Genomic DNA, 16,418 nt, shown 5'->3' with positions numbered 1-16,418 from the left:
AACCAGGACTAAACCAGGACTAAACCAGACTAAACCACCAGGACTAAACCAGACTAAACCAGACTAAACCAGGAAAACCAGGACTAAACCAGGACTAAACCAGGACTAAACCAGGACTAAACCAGGACTAAACCAGGACTAAACCAGGGACCCAGGGACTAAACCAGGACTAAACCAGGACTAAACCAGACTAAACCCAGGACTAAACCAGGACTAAACCAGACTAAACCACTAAACCAGGTCCAGGACTAAACCAGGACTAAACCAGGACTAAACCAGGACCTAAACCAGGACTAAACCAGGACTAAACCAGGACTAAACCAGGACAAACCAGGGACTAAACCAGGACTAAACCAGGACTAAACCAGGACTAAACTAAACCACCAGGACTAAACCAGGACTAACCAGTAAAACCAGGACTGAACCAGGACTAACTAAACCAGGACTAAACCAGACTGAACCAGACTAAACCAGGCAAATGGGATGTAACAGGACTGTGGTTTTATTGGTCGACAGACACGAGGATCTGAGTTTTCCCATTGGTCAGGAGCCTCAGGCGGAGCTGGACTCCATCTTCCAGGTCTGAACACAAACACACACACACACACATTACACACACACACAGACACACACACACTATACACACACACACGTGTCACACACATGTTCATGTGTAAATTAATCTGTTTCTTGTGACGATGTTTGTTTTTCTCAGATGTTCAGATCAGTGTCACAGTTTACAGTGTAAATGTAAAGTTTAATTCTAAATGTAAAGTTTAATTCTAAATGTAAAGTTTAATTCTAAATGTAAAGTTTAATTCTAAATGTAAAGTTTAATTCTAAATGTAAAGTGCAGCTCTATGTATGTTTTAGTTTAATTCTAAATATCACAAAAACACACTTGAGTCATGTTCACAGCTCGTCACAGTGTGAGGAGGTGAGGACTCGACTGTAGTGGAAAAAAATGTCTAGAATAATTCATAACAGAATCATGGTTTGTTGAGGCTCTGGTTCCAGATGAGCCGCTCTAAGTGCTGGCCTCCATGAGCTTCATTTGGAGCTGAGCTGTGGGTGACACACCAGAACACTTCTTCACACAGTGTGTGGTTCCAGGTCTGGAGGAGCAGGTCCTGAGGTTTGTCCAACAGCAGCTGCAGAGGCTCCACAGGCTCCTGGCCTCAGATTACCCAGAATGCTCCGAGAGTGAGGAGGAGGAGAGCAGAGAGGTTCTGAACATCACCCTGGACTTCTGAAGAGGATGGACAGAACATCTGCCCAGCGCCTGAGAGACAGTAAGAACCTCAGATGCCCCCCATCCTCCTGTATTCCCTGTGTGCGGGTGCCCTCCCCGTGTGTCGGTTTGTGTCAGGTCCTTCCCAGTGCCCCCCCGTGTGTCAGGTGCCCTCCCGTGTTCAGGTGTCCTCCCTGTGTGTCGGGTGCCCTCCCGTGTGTCAGGTGCCCCCCGTGTGTCGGGTGCCCTCCCAGTGTGTCAGGTCCCTCCCCGTGTGTCAGGTGCCCTTCCCGTGTGTCAGGTGCCCTCCCTGTGTGTCAGGTCCCTCCCCGTGTGTCAGTTCCTTCCTGTATGAAATATGTGACATGTTTGACATTCTAAACTCTTGTTGTGTGTTTAAAGGGAGTAAAAGTTGGATTCAGAGATAAACTGAAGTGTGATCTGCAGCAGAGTTCAGTTCGTGTGTTTGAGGGCGGTGCTAAAGCAGGAGACTCCGCCCCCCTGACCCAGATCTACACAGAGCTCTACATCACAGAGGCGGGCCTCAGAGGTCAACCAGAACATGAGGTCAGACACGTGGAGACGGGTCCAGAGACCGGCCGCTCCAGAGACCATCACATGTGAAGAGCTCTTTAAACCCCGCCCACATTCACCACAGCCAATCAGATTAGTGCTGACGAAGGCGTGCCGGCGTGGGGAAAACAGTGTTGACTCAGAAGTTGTCTGGACTGGGCTGAAGCCGGGCCCACAGGACCTCAGCTGCTGTTCCCCTTCACTTTCAGAGATCTGAACGTGCTCAGAGACACACAGTTCAGCCTGGTGGAGCTGCTGCACCACTTCCAGTCCATCCAAAGATCTGTGCAGCTTCCAACAGCTCCAGGTGCTCTTCATCTTGACGGTCTGGACGAGTGCAGACTTCCTCTGGACTTCGGCCCAACCCGGGTCCTGAGCGACCCCACAGAGTCCGCCTCAGTGCACGTGCTGCTGTGAACCTCATCAGGGGGAGCCTGCTTCCCTCCGCTCTCCTCTGGATAACCACGCGCCCCGCCGCGGCCAATCAGATCCCTGCTGAGTGCGTCTCCATGGACAGAGGTGCGAGGGTTCGCCGACCCCAGAAGGAGCAGTACTTCAGGAAGAGGTTCAGAGACCAGGCCACGGTCGTCATCTCCCACATCAAGAGCGTCCGCAGCCTCCACATCATGAGCCACATCCCGATCTTCTGCTGGATCCTCTCCAAGTTCTACAGAAGCTTCTGGAACAAACAGAACCAGAGCTGCCCCGGACTCTCACACAGATGTACGTCCACTTCCTGGTGGTGCAGGCCAAAGTCCAGAACATCAAGTATCAGCAGGGATCAGGGGAGGACCTTCACTGGACTCCAGAGACCAGGGAGATGGTGAAGTCTCTGGGAAAAAGTGGCCTTTGAGCAGCTGCAGAAAGGAAACCTGATCTTCTACGAGAGTGACCTGAGCGAGTGTGGGCTGGACGCTGCAGCGGCCTCAGTGTACTCCGGAGTGTTCACACAGGTCTTTAGAGAGGAGCCAGCCTGTACCAGGACAAGGTCTACTGCTTCATCCATCTGAGTGTGCAGGAGTTTCTGGCTGCTCTTCACGTCCATCAGACCTTCTACAGCTCTGGAGAGAACCTGCTGGAGACACCACACTCCTCTGAGAGTCCAGACCCTGAGACCTTCTACCGCTCTGCTGTGGGACCAGGCCTTACAGAGTCCAAACGGACACCTGGACCTGTTCCTGCGCTCCTCCTGGGGCTGTCTCTGCCGACCAATCAGAACCTGCTGCAGGGTCTGCTGACTCACACAGGAAGTGACCCGACCAATCAGGAGACAGTAAAGTTCATCAAACAGAAGCTGGATGAAGAGGGTCTGTCTGCAGAGAGAAGTCTGAACTGCTCCCACTGTCTGAACGAGCTCAACGACCAAAGTCTGGTGCAGGAGATACAGAAAGAACATGAGGAGATACCTCTCTGATGGAACCATGTCTCCTGCTCAGTGTCTGCTCTGTCCTTCATCTTACTGTCCTCAGACTCAGACCTGGAGGAGTTTGACCTGAGGAAATACCAGGCCTCAGAGAACGCTCTCCTGGGTCTGCTGCCGGTGGTCAGAGCCTCCACCAAAGCCCTGTGAGTCCAGACTGTATTTAAACTCTTGTGTGGAGGTTCTAGTCTCTAATGTCCTCTCTGTCCTCAGACTGTATTTAAACTCTTGTGTGGAGGTTTTAGTCTCTAATGTCCCTCTCTGTCCTCAGACTGTATTTAAACTCTTGTGTGGAGGTTCTAGTTCTCTAATGTCCCTCTCTGTCCTCAGACTGTATTAAACTCTTGTGGAGTTCTAGTCTCTAATGTCCTCTCTGTCCTCAGTCTTGTGGCTGTGGTCTGTCTCCTCACAGCTGTGCTCCTCTGGCCTCAGTCCTCAGCTCCTCCAGTCTCACACATCTGGATCTCAGTCACAACGACCTCCAGGACTCAGGAGTGGAGCTGCTGTGTTCTGGACTGAAGAGCGCCCCCTGCAGGACTGGAGACGCTCAGTGAGACGCTCCCATGATGCACTCTGCCCCCTTGTGTCCACATGAGTGTAATGCTGTGTCTTTAGGCTGTCTGGATGTCTGGTCTCAGAGAGGGGCGGGGCTGCTCTGGCCTCAGCTCTGAGCTCCGCCCCCTCCCACCTCAGAGAGTTCGACCTGAGCTACAACCATCCAGGACCCTCCGCCGAGCTCCTGACCGCTCTACAGGACCAGCGCCCCCTGCTGTCTGTCAGGTGAGACTGCACTGGTCCTAGTCTCTGGTCCTGGTCTGGTCCTGGTCTGGTCCTGGTCCTGGTCCTGGTCTGGTCCTGGTCTGGTCTGGTCTGGTCTGGTCTGGTCCTGGTCTGGTCCTGGTCTGGTCCTGGTCTGGTCCTGGTCTGGTCTAAACTGGACTTGTGTGTTTCAGGTTGGATCCTGCTGGAGAGCGCTGGATGGTTCCAGGTCTGAGGAAGTGTGAGTTTGTTTTGTTTCCTTCACACAGTAAAGTGCAGAGAACAGCTCAGGTCATTCACTCAGGTCATTCACTCAGGTCATTCACTCTGTTTCAAATGGTTCAAATCTCACCCAGTTTTCCTTCATTGGAAAGTTACAAATATTAAATTTACATTTGTGGATTTCAAAAGAACTGTACAAGCAACGACTGTGTTGATCAGCCTTTCTTTTTACTTTTCCTCTCAAACGTCTGAGACACTGTGTCCAATACTGTTTATGGCAGGTGCCCTGTACTAAACAGTCAGGACAAAAGACTGAGGTGAAGTGTTTGTGTTTCAGACTCCTGTGACGTTTCTCTGGACCCAAACTCAGCTCACAGACGTCTGCTTCTGTCTGAGGACCATCGGACTGTGACTCGAGCGAAGGAGGAGCAGGAGTATCCAGATCATGACGACAGGTTCACAAACTACTTTCAGGTCCTGAGCTGCACTGGCCTGAGGGGGCGCTGTTACTGGGAGGTGGACTGGAGCGGGGATGTTTTTATAGCAGTGAGTTACAGAAAGATCAGACGAAGAGGAGAGGGACGGGAGTGTGTGTTTGGAGACAACGATCACTCCTGGAGTCTGAGGATCTTTAGCGGTGGAGAGTACTACGTCACTCACAACAGCAACTCGACACGACTCCCCGTGCGCTGTCGCTCAGAGAGAGGGGGCGTGTCCTCTGGTAAAGGGGGCGTGTCCTGTGTTAAAGATGGCCTGCCCTGTGTTAAAGAGGGTGTGCCCTGTGGCAGAGTGGCCTTGTTCCTGGACTCTGAGGCTGGAGCTCTGTCCTTCTATGACGTCTCCTCTGATGGAGAACTGTTCCACATCTGGACCTTCTCCTCGTCCTTCTCTGAGCCTCTGTTTCCAGGGTTTAGACTGTGGACAGAAGGTGACTCTGTGACTCTGGTGAAAGAGACGAGTCAGTGAACTCCTCTGGCAAAAACTGTATTTGTTCCAAAATGAAAACATAACAGAGAAATAACAAGACATAATGGAGTTTAAATTTTGACTTTGAATGAGAGAGACAGAGATACTATCCTGAGGAAAATTCAAGTTTGGCTGCAGCAACATCACACTGCACTTCTCAGTCACCTTGTGTCCCAGTCGAAGGTCTGAGTGCACTTTAACAGGAGGAGGGTCAGCAGGTCTGTGTCAGGGCACTTTGAGGAGAGGAAGAGCCAAAAGTGTCCTTCCTCTGTGTCTGCAGCATCACAGCAGCCTCCAGGGGGCGCCAGGTGAACACAACAGGAAAAACCTCACTCTTTCTCTGCTCCGGTGTTTCATTTGGTGATGAAATGGTCCATTTCCTCTAAATATTCAGTCTGCAGGATCTTCTGCCACATTTGCTTCTACATACGGTGTGAAAAATAATCCCTCACTTGTGTCCTGTGCATCTCCACCTGCTGCACTTCTTAGTTGGGGATGATGTGATGTTAAAAGACACAAAAAGGTTCAAAAACTGCTCATTGTGTGAAGCAGCCACAAAATCAGCCGACCACTCTGCTGCCGTGGGATTAACATGGATCAAATAAATGACTGATACTAAAGCAGATCTTACAGTTCTTCACTTTGGCTCAGACAGTTTTGTACCAGTACATAAAGTTGAGTGTTTTTTTTTTTTGGTAGTTTCTCTGTTAAATACAGTAAATAACTGACAGTGACATGATGTAGTTTGTGGGTAAAGTTGAGCAGAGTCTGCAGTTTCACACGTGTCTGTTTTGGTTCTTTCTGGGCGCAGAAGCTCCTGGTGTCTGCACAGACTCTGCACAAGTTTAATAAGTTACAAGTTTAATCTTGTCAGTGTTTTGTGTAACAGCGTCACACTGAGCGCGGCTCCTGCCTGATCCTCTCAAAAGTCCAGTTTGACTCGGTTTCTGTAGTGACCAACGTTTCACATCTTTGAGTCTGAATGTGACAGACAGAGGCTGGAGGCCACATTTTAATAAATTATCAGGGCTGGAAATCAAACCCACAACCCTGAAGCTGCAGAGGCCAGTCAGGAGGAATAGACTTGTTTTAATGTTCGTGTTTGTTGTTTTAAAGTGGATCAGACCAGAGTCTTTGCTCCAGGTTCAGAGGCAAAATGAGCCTCTGTATTATATTTTTATTTTTGATCAGTCCTGTCGGCTGGATGATGTACTGAGATTTATCAATATTTACTTGTAATAACACAGTCAACTGCACCTTCAAGAAAACACAACTGTATGAAATATAATCATTTAAATCATGAGAATAATGAATGTAACTAAATTAATTTGAATCTATTTGGATCCATTTTGAATCGATTTGAGAATTGTGCAGTGAAGTATCACAATATGTCACTGAATTGATTTTTTTAACTAAACATAAGAGCCACGGCGAATCTTAGACGCTTAGAAAACATAAACCTTTATCCATTTATCAGTGCACCAAGTGAAGTATCAAAATGACACATTTCCGTCATTTATCAAATTCTACTTATTATGCACAATACAAAGAATTCAGGAATCCCTTGGTGAGCTGCTTGGAGAGGTGGACAGCCCAGGTTCAGAGTCCATGAATGTTTGTGTGATCTACACATTATTATTTGGTCAAACTCCCACCCGCAGAATCACCACAAAGGATCAATACAAGTTAATGGCAAATCTGCAAAAGCTCCAAAGTCTCAAATGTTTGTGTAACTTGACTCTGAGTTCTCCTGTTGCTCCGAGGGGAGGACGGTTTCTGGACTCGGTCACAGGTCTGCTGCGGTTCCTCGGAGGCGGGAGGGCATCCGGGTCACATCTACTCCACCGCTCAGATTTGGACGGTGCAGTGATGAACGACAAAGCAGGTGAGTTCATGTTCTGTTTCATGTACAGGATGTAAACTTCATGTGCGTACGAGATCATTATATTATAATCAGGTACGTTATATTTAAGATTCTATCAAAAAACTTTTTATTTTTGGTGAAAACTTGTCTAAATTACACAACAGTTCTGATTCAACTAATACAGCTAAAAGACAAAAACACTTATTTTATTTAATGAAGGTTTAAAAGTCCTTCTGGTGCATAAATTGTTTCTGCATTTTTAATGGAATTTTAGGAAGAAGGATTCTGTTTTAGTTAGTTTAGTTTAGTTTTAGTTTATTTAATGACACAGGGACAGTGAGTCGACGTGAACCTGGACAGGACAGATGTTTGTTCCAGGTTGGAGCTCGTGTTCATTTGCACCTGTCGTCCGTGGGCAGGTTCATTGATTGATTGTGTTTAATTGGCCTGAGCTCTCAGAGATTCTTCTTTGGGGTTTTACAACTTCTTTTTGTATTTTTGTACTTTTCTTTTCAACTTTTTCCCACAAACTTCCACTTAACTCATGTAAAACTATGATTAATATTTAGCACAGGTACTAGGAGTGGGCGATATCTATTTATTAAAACACAGTTATTAAAAAAACAGCTGTTGGTCTTACACCTGCTTTGTCTGCCTCTAATCAACTCCAGTCTCTGCTGTTCTACTACACACACATCACGAATCTTGGACTTCTGGTCATCGCACAATTCACACTGGGAAGGATCCTCTAAAAAAGTGAACATCAAACCTCCATGTTTGTTTTCCCAGTGGGACGTGTCTATTGTCAAAGTCGATCTTTTCAAGTCTTTTGAACCATTTCACTTTTGTTTCTGGTTCTGATATTGTCATATTTTAGTTTTGGGATTCGGACATCGTCATTGTTGTGGTTGTTGGATCCAAACAGCGGAAAACGACTTGAGAAATTTGTTTGCGAACTCCATAAATGCAAAAGTGAATCAGATGTGTGTGACTCAAACCTCTGTTCAAACTGTTTCTCTTCCGAAAAGAATTGAAAAATAGTGAAAGGTGAAGGTGATGGGCAGGATTGATCCACAGGAAGAACCAAAAAGGAAACATTTGTCTGACTAAGAAATCATCCCGAGTTTACAGAGAACATTTTGTATGTGGAGCCACGACAAAACAAAATCCGGTTTGTTAATGTAGAGGAGCAGAAGACAAACAGACTGAGCTGCACTTTCTTGTTCTTGTGGTTTTACACAAACATCACGTCTTGGTCTTTGCAGTGGAAGGTGTTTCTTGGTGAACAGTTGGAGACTTTCACTTTGGTGTCGACTTTTTAAATTCATAACCGAGGTTGAGCGAGATTTAGTTTTGTCGTGGCTCCACATACAAAATGTTCTCTGTAAACTCGGGATGATTTCTTAGTCAGACAAATGTTTCCTTTTTGGTTCTTCCTGTGGATCAATCCTGCCCATCACCTTCACCTTTCACTATTTTTCAATTCCGTTGGGAAGAGAAACAGTTTGAACGGAGGTTTGAGTCACACACATCTGATTCACTTTTGCATTTATGAAGTTCACAAACACATTTCTCGAGTCATTTTCTGCTGTTTGGATCCAACAACCACAACAATTACGATGTCCGAATCCCAAAACTAAAATATGACAATATCAGAACCAGAAACAAAAGTGAAATGGTTCAAAAGACTTGAAAAGATCGACTTTGACAATAGACACGTCCCACTGGGAAAACAAACTGGATTGTGCGATGACCGGAAGTCTGAAATTCATGATGTATGTATTGGTTGGTGTGTTTTACTTTAAGGCCACACCCATGCGCTGTTTTTTTACTCTAAGCCCTGATGGGTTGAAACATGTCGGCCTTGTCCTTTTAAATAAAGGCCTTTTAACTACATATTTTTCCTTGTGTGATTTTTTTGCTTCTTTGGAACACCTGGATTCCATTTAAAGTTTTGATCCTTTTTCCAAGAGCGCCCTCTACCTGCTCCCACTGATTGGAACACCTGCAGCAAACAGACACATTTTTTGTTTTTTCTACACATGTCGATGTTTAACTGGACAATAAAACCAACACACTTTATAAAATGTGACTCCACTTCTGCCTCGGGAGAATCTACTGTGTAAATAATCATGGAAATAAAGAAGGAAAAGTGTCCAAACTTCTGATGATGGGGTATATTCTCTCTGTGTCTCTGAGGAGGAAGAGTGTCTCTGCAGGGATCATGTTGGGTCTGTGTCTCTGCAGGGATCATGTTGGGTCTGTGTCTCTGCAGGGATCATGTTGGGTCTCTGCAGGGATCATGTTGGGTCTGTGGTCTCTGCAGGGATCATGTTGGGTCTGTGTCTCTGCAGGGATCATGTTGGGTCTGGGTCTCTGCAGGGATCATGTTGGGTCTGTGTCTCTGCAGGGATCATGTTGGGTCTGTGTCTCTGCAGGGATCATGTTGGGTCTCTGCAGGGATCATGTTGGGTCTGTGTCTCTGCAGGGATCATGTTGGGTCTGTGTCTCTGCAGGGATCATGTTGGGTCTGTGTCTCTGCAGGGATCATGTTGGGTCTGTGTCTCTGCAGGGATCATGTTGGGTCTGTGTCTCTGCAGGGATCATGTTGGGTCTGTGTCTCTGCAGGGATCATGTTGGGTCTCTGCAGGGATCATGTTGGTCTGTCTCTGCAGGGATCATGTTGGGTCTGGGTCTCTGCAGGGATCATGTTGGGTCTGTGTCTCTGCAGGGATCATGTTGGGTCCGTGTCTCTGCAGGGATCATGTTGGGTCTCTGCAGGGATCATGTTGGGTCTGTGTCTCTGCAGGGATCATGTTGGGTCTGTGTCTCTGCAGGGATCATGTTGGGTCTGTGTCTCTGCAGGGATCATGTTGGGTCTTTGCAGGGATCATGTTGGGTCTGTGTCTCTGCAGGGATCATGTTGGGTCTGTGTCTCTGCAGGGATCATGTTGGGTCTGTGTCTCTGCAGGGATCATGTGGTGGGTCTCCGTGAGTCTGGTTCTGTTCTGGAGCGCTGAGGTCTCTGCTGTCGATGCTCCGGTTCACGTGAGCTGCAAAGACGCCAACGGCGGCGACGTCGACTGGTGAGTCACACACTACACTGTACTGGAGGTGTGCGGCCTGTGGGTCTCACAGACTGGATAGAAATGGACATAGCTAACGCACTAGCCGCATCCCAAACAGGAAGTGAGCACAGGCGCGCTTCCAGCTCCATCGGCTCCACTCCAGTCCACTTTCTGTTGAGAAACTGTGGCTCCTCTCTCTGTAACTGCTGCTGTTAGACTCGTCATTTTGGTCTTAAAATGTTTGTATTAAAACGCTCTACATGATCCTCGTGTTTTTATTGATCAGTTTAATCCATAAATCAAGATGAACATTAATAACAGATAAATAAAGCATCTACTTTCCCCGAGGTCGCGCTCTCTAGAGTTAGCAACAGGTTTGACTGACAGCGTTGCTGAACACACACTCCCTGCTAAACCAGCGGTGGGAAGAGGTGATACCTTCAACAGCCTCGCTCCTGATTGGCTCTTTAGTTACTATGATACGGTTGAATTTTCAGTCTGGCCCTGGCTCCAGATTAGCCAAGAGAACTGCAGGCCTCGATGAGCTTCATTTGGAGCTGAATGTTGTGAGTGACGTCCATCCATGTTCTTCTTCTCTGGGGTCGGGTCTCAGAGCATCAGTCTGAGCAGAGACTCCCAGACTTCCTTCACCCCAGACACTTCCTCCAGCTCCTCCAGTGGGACCTGAGGTGTCCCAGTCCAGTCCAGAGACATCGTCCCTCCAGTGTGTCCTGGGTCTTCCCCGGGGCCTCCTCCCGGTGGGACAGGAACACCTCCTGAGGGACATGTCCAGGAGACATCAGAACAGACGTCCTCCCCTCAGACGCTCCTCTCCACGTGGAGGAGCAGCGGCTCTACTCCGAGCTCCTCACTCTGTCTCTAAGGAAGACGCCTGGACGTCCTGAGGAGGAAACTCATCTGTGTCTCTTGTATTGTGGATCTGGTCCTTTGGGTCATGACCAAAGGTGAGGGGAGGAACGGAGACTCATCACTGCCCACGCCGCACCTGTCCACCTGTCAATCTGCTCACGCTGCACCTGTCCACCTGTCAGTCTCTCGCTCCATCCTCCCCTCACTCAAGAACAAGACCCCGACACTTGAACTCCTCCACTTGAGGCAGAGACTCTCCACCACCTGCAGGTGGAGAAACATCAGGACAACATCATCTGTGAACAGCAGACCTAGAAATTCTGTCCATAAAAACAATGAACAGAACCGGTGACAGGTGCGGCCCTGGCGGAGTCCAACATGCACCGGGAACAGGTCTGACTTACTGCAGCAATGAACACAGCTCCTGCTCCGGTCACTCAGGGACCTGACCCCACACGAGGGACACGGTCGACTCTTCTCCAGATCCACAAAGCTCATGTGGGCTGGTTTAGCAAACTCCCATGAACCCTGGAGCACCTGATGGAGAGTGTAGAGCTGGTCCAGTGTTCCAGTGTCCCGTGGGTGACGTTACACTCAGAACACTTCTTTATACAGTCTATGATGGCGCTAGAGTCTATGGAATTATGTACAGAATTAATAAAGGGGATTTGTATTTGTGTTGTCATCAAGAGGAGTCTCCAAAGCAGCGTCTCATTTCTCTTTCCTTGCTTCTATCTCCTTGATTCCTCTCCTCAGTTCTGCAGGAAGTCCCACCCACAGAGGAGACAGAGGGAGGAGAGAGGATCTGAACTCCTCACTGAGAACGAATTCAGTTTGATTCTTTTCTCTGACGTCTGCTCCTGACTCCTCCCTCAGGTTCACTCCTTCCTTCCACGGTTTTCTTTGGGACAACACTTCACAGGACACATCTGATCGACAGCTGAAAAACTGAGGAACAAGGAGAAGGAAGCGAGGAAAGAGAACTGAGACTAACCTGCTCACAGTGCTCCCCAAAGCCTCCCTGCAGTCAGTGTAAACCAGGCGTGAGGTGGAGAGACTTCCTCAAATCCTCAAAGACACTGACGGACTGAGGTCTGAAGTACTAAAAGGAAAACCAGCATGGAGCACGTACCGCTTTAACAAAGGAGGAGCTGTGCAGTGAGTGGACTGTTGATAAAGCCTCTTGGATGAGAAGAGAAAGCGTTACCCTTCTTTCTGGTTTGTTCTGTTTTCTTTTGTGCCGTGTTTAATTGTGATCTTCTCTCTTCAGGTTCGTCGTGTACAAAGCCCCTGTGGAGCTCAACGTGCGCACAGGTCTGGAGCACATGTACATAGACGCTAACGGGGACAGTGACATGAGTCGCATCGACGACTCAAACGGAGTCCTGGCTCGCACGCTCCAGCCGATGCTTCGATCCGTCCGGAATATGGTACCACTGCTTATGTCTAAGGAATATCTAGTCTCCATGGTGACACGATGCACACATTAGAAACACAGCTCGATAAGTTAAAGCAGAACTAAGTAACTTCAGCGGTAGTGCTCCCCCAACAGGTCACTGGTGAAAATGCACTGTCATAAATCCTCTCCCCAGCGCTTACACTCAGCTGGGTAATGTTATTTTACTTTTTAAATAAATAATATCATTCTAAATCCCCCTCCAAATTCCAGACGGGTTGATCCACACAAACGCGACACTGTGAAACGTTCAGGTTGATTTTACATCTGGGTTAAAGTTGCCTCAAGTGGAGGAGTTCAAGTATCTCGGGGTCTTGTTCTCGAGGGAGGGGAGGACAGAATGTGAGATTGACAGGTGGACAGGTGCAGCTTCGGCAGTGATGCGTTCGCTGTATCGGACCGTTGAAAGAAACCGGGATACTCAAAAAACTCGATCATAACCGGGTTATTGATGTGCATGTAAACGCACTCATCGAGTCCTGTGAGCTCGAGCTCTGTCAGAGTCAGGTTTTCTTTTCCTTGGACAAAAGTTTCCTCTGTCTCTGAGCTGGTTGTGCCACGACTGACACCTCACAAATAAACAACAGATATTTATTCTTGCAGTGATCTGAGAACAGCGTCAGTAAGGGGAGTGTCGCAGCTCGGTCACATGTGTCTGTTGAAGTGCTGTAAAGTAATTTGGCTCTCGCGAGCACTGAGCCCTGAGAGCTCACACCAGGTCGGTGGAACCAAGTTGCATGTGTGTTTTTTTCCCAGAGACAGCGGGGGGCGCTAGTGTTCCCTTCAAACACCTCAAAATGTCACATGGAACCATCAGAGGCTCTTTCAGAAACATTCATTAACTTAGTTCTGCTTTAAATCTGAAAACTCAAGAAAAAAACTATAACGGATTTAAAGTAGGGTTGGGCAAAAATAAAAAAAAATTAATCAAGATTAATCGCATGTTATACGCAAAACCAATTAATGAATTAAAAAGTAGAGTATAGTGTCTTTTATTGGAAATGTAAATGAAAGAGCCAAACGTTTGTTGTGCAAACAGAACATTTCTTTCACAGGGAAACCTCAGAACCTGTTCAGTGAAGACTCAAGAAAAAATACTGAATGGACGTTTGTACTACTAATATATTTATTGAATATTTTTTATGCTGTGAGTAATGAACACGACACTAGTAATAATTTCTACATCAGTGTTATAAACTTGGACTGATATTTCTTGGAAACAAAGGGTTAATATAATGGAATGGAAATGGACCAATCACAGTTTTTCTTCCAGTTGTATCTGGGTCAATCAGTGACTCCAGCACTGAACTCAAGAAATAAGCTCAGCTCAGAGCCACGGCTGGTCCGGCCAGAGCCAGAGCCGCGGCCGAACCTGCGGCCGGAGCTGCGGCTCGCGGAGGCTCGGACACGTTGCATCTCACGTGGTCAGAAAAAAGTGAAAAAAGTGTAAAGAAAAGACGTCAAACTTAAAGAAACGCTCGCGGTGGACTTTTTCAAAATAAAAGCCAGTGAGAAACAGACATTTATAATAAAATAAATAAATAAATAAATAATAAAAACTGCATTAACGGCGTTAAACTAATTGTCGGCGTTAATGACTTAATTAGTTAACGCAAAGTTAACGTGTTAATGTGCCCGGCCCTAATTTAAAGAAAACCTTTTCAGGAGCCTGTGTCATTACGAGGGAACAGTTAATCTCATTACCATAGCAACAGGTAAACAAATGAACTACTGTTAAACCAAGTGTCTGCGTCACAATTTTAACCACTGTGACAAAAGATTTCTGATCGAGTGAAAATCTACAGTTGTAGCTAAAAACAGAACTACCTCTCCCTGATTCCCTTTTTTTAACTCATTTTTTACAAATGTGGATCCACTGCCAGCCTCAACTTACAACTCAACTCTTCTACAGTCTGTTCCAAACACTTGGACTTTAGAACCGTGCAGATTTCTGTGGGTTCTATGTTCTGCACTCACACCTGCAGAACCGAACCGAGCCGCGATGACGTCATCACACGGCGCCGTTTGTTTACGTGTGGAGCAGAGAAAATAAGTCCAGCGGCAGAAATATCTGTTAAACAATGGGACAGATGTGAGTCCTGCTGCGCTTCGCTCCTCTGTGAGTTTCTGGAGATAAAAACCGAGTGGAGCTTTGAGGACATTGTCTCTGTCACAGTCACAGCGCGGATTCGCCGTGTGTTTTGGAGCAACTTTATTCACTGTTTTTATCGTTTTTATCGTATGAGTAACATCAACATGTACGTGAACTCTGTGCTGTGTTCTGTCCCACATCTACCTACAGAAGCCGAGAGGGTCACAACAAACACAAACGCCGCAACAAATACAAAAGCCACAACACAACAACAAGCCACAACACATTAAAAAGCCACAACAGAAGTGACAGTGGGACTCTATTTTCCGACGGACCGATCAAGCGGCAAGTGAAGAAGAAGAACTACAACGTGAAACAAATAATGATAAAACAATAAATTACTATAATAATAATAACCGATCATAAAAAATTATGATCGGTCCGTCGGAAAATAGAGTCCCACGGTCACTTCTGTTGTGGCTTTTTAATGTGTTGTGGCTTTTTAATGTGTTGTGGCGTTTGTATTTGTTGTGGCGTTTGCATTAAAATAGAGTCCCGCGGTCATTTCTGTTGTGGCTTTTTTTGGTTTGTTGTGGCTTTTTTTTGGGGTTTTTTTTTTTTTGGTTTGTTGTGGCTTTTTTTGGTGTGTTTGTGTTGTTTTGTTTTTTGTGTGTTGTGTGTTTGTTTTTTGGTGTGTTTGTGTGTTTTGTTGTTTTTTGGTGTGTTGTGGCTTTTTTTGGTGTTTTTTTTTTGGTGTGTTGTGGCTTTTTTTGGTGTGTTGTGGCTTTTTTTTTGGTTTGTTGTGGCTTTTTGTTGTGTTGTCGCATTTGTATTTGTTGCGGCGTTTGCATTAAAATAGAATACGGCTGTGGTGTGTTGTGTTATTTTATTTTTTTTTTGGTGTGTTGTGGCTCTTTTTGGTGTGTTGTGGCTTTTTTGGAGTGTTGTTTTTTTGTTTTTGGTGTGTTGTGGATTTTTTTGGTGTGTTGTGGCTTTTTTTTGGAGTGTTGTTGTTTTATTTTGGTGTGTTGTGGCTTTTTTTGGAGTGGTGTTGGTTTTTTTTGGTGTGTTGTGGCTTTTTTTGGAGTGTTGTCTTTTTTTTTTTTTTTGGTTTGTTGTGGCTTTTTTTGTGTCGTCACATTTGTATTTGTCGCGGCGTTGGCGTTTGTTGTGACCCCTCTCGGCTCCCGTACACCTCCTCCGACCGGGCCAAACTCCCACAGTTGATGGCGCTCGCACCGACGAGCCAAACGTACCGGAGCTTTAGGGTCGATCTGCACTTGGTCCTAAAGTCCTCGTGTGAGTGCATCCTTAAACTCACTTGTTAATCATAAAAATAAGAATAAAAGTTGATAAATACTTCCACAAATCCTCTCCTCTGTCTCTGTTTCAGCCGCCGAGCTTCGGGTTCCTGAGCTACAGCGACCAGCCTCCAGGAGCCAGCGCCAACACCAAGCTGTTCGGGCACAGCAAAGGTCAAAGGGCACTCACTGGAACATTCTAGAGGCTGATGATGTTTAACACAGACGGGGCAGATCAGATGAAGCTTGTTCTGGTCATAAACTGTTTATATACATGGACACAGCGAACGCACTATCCGCCGCCTTCCAAACACGAAGTCGCTCGCCGATCTCCTACTGATCCCGGCTCCACTCAACTGGAGGATAGAACTTTTTTACGGGATTTCCAGTTGATGTTTTTCTACGTAAATGTGTGTCGCGTGTTTCCAGCAGCTTCATAAATCATCACAAATCATCACAGACGTCACCAAATCTCCCACCGACGAGCTCCACAAAGCAGAGGTCTGCGCCGGACAAAATGTTCAGTCCCACGATCAAGCGTTAGGTTGGGAGGTCCAGCGGCATGGTTTAGTCCTGGTTAAATCCTGTTTTAGTCC

At 46.7% G+C, this 16,418-nt stretch overlaps 1 protein-coding gene and 1 long non-coding RNA gene across 2 annotated transcripts in view; one reads left to right on the top strand and one right to left on the bottom strand.

Moving 5' to 3' along the window:
* Positions 1-16,418, bottom strand: part of LOC110162157 (uncharacterized) — a 54,765-nt gene that overhangs the window by 19,076 nt on the left and 19,271 nt on the right. The window lies entirely within an intron of this gene.
* Positions 3,782-4,793, top strand: LOC129407616 (uncharacterized). The gene is made up of 3 exons (XR_008631632.1): positions 3,782-4,004; positions 4,178-4,224; positions 4,543-4,793. It is a non-coding gene; the product is annotated as an uncharacterized LOC129407616 (long non-coding RNA).

This window comes from Boleophthalmus pectinirostris, unplaced genomic scaffold, assembly GCF_026225935.1.
Source record: "Boleophthalmus pectinirostris isolate CB_2022bp ecotype Guang Dong unplaced genomic scaffold, ASM2622593v1 HiC_scaffold_1, whole genome shotgun sequence".
Classification (NCBI taxonomy): domain Eukaryota; kingdom Metazoa; phylum Chordata; class Actinopteri; order Gobiiformes; family Gobiidae; genus Boleophthalmus; species Boleophthalmus pectinirostris.
Note: the sequence above shows the minus strand (reverse complement) of the source record. Positions and strands in the feature narration are given on the sequence as shown.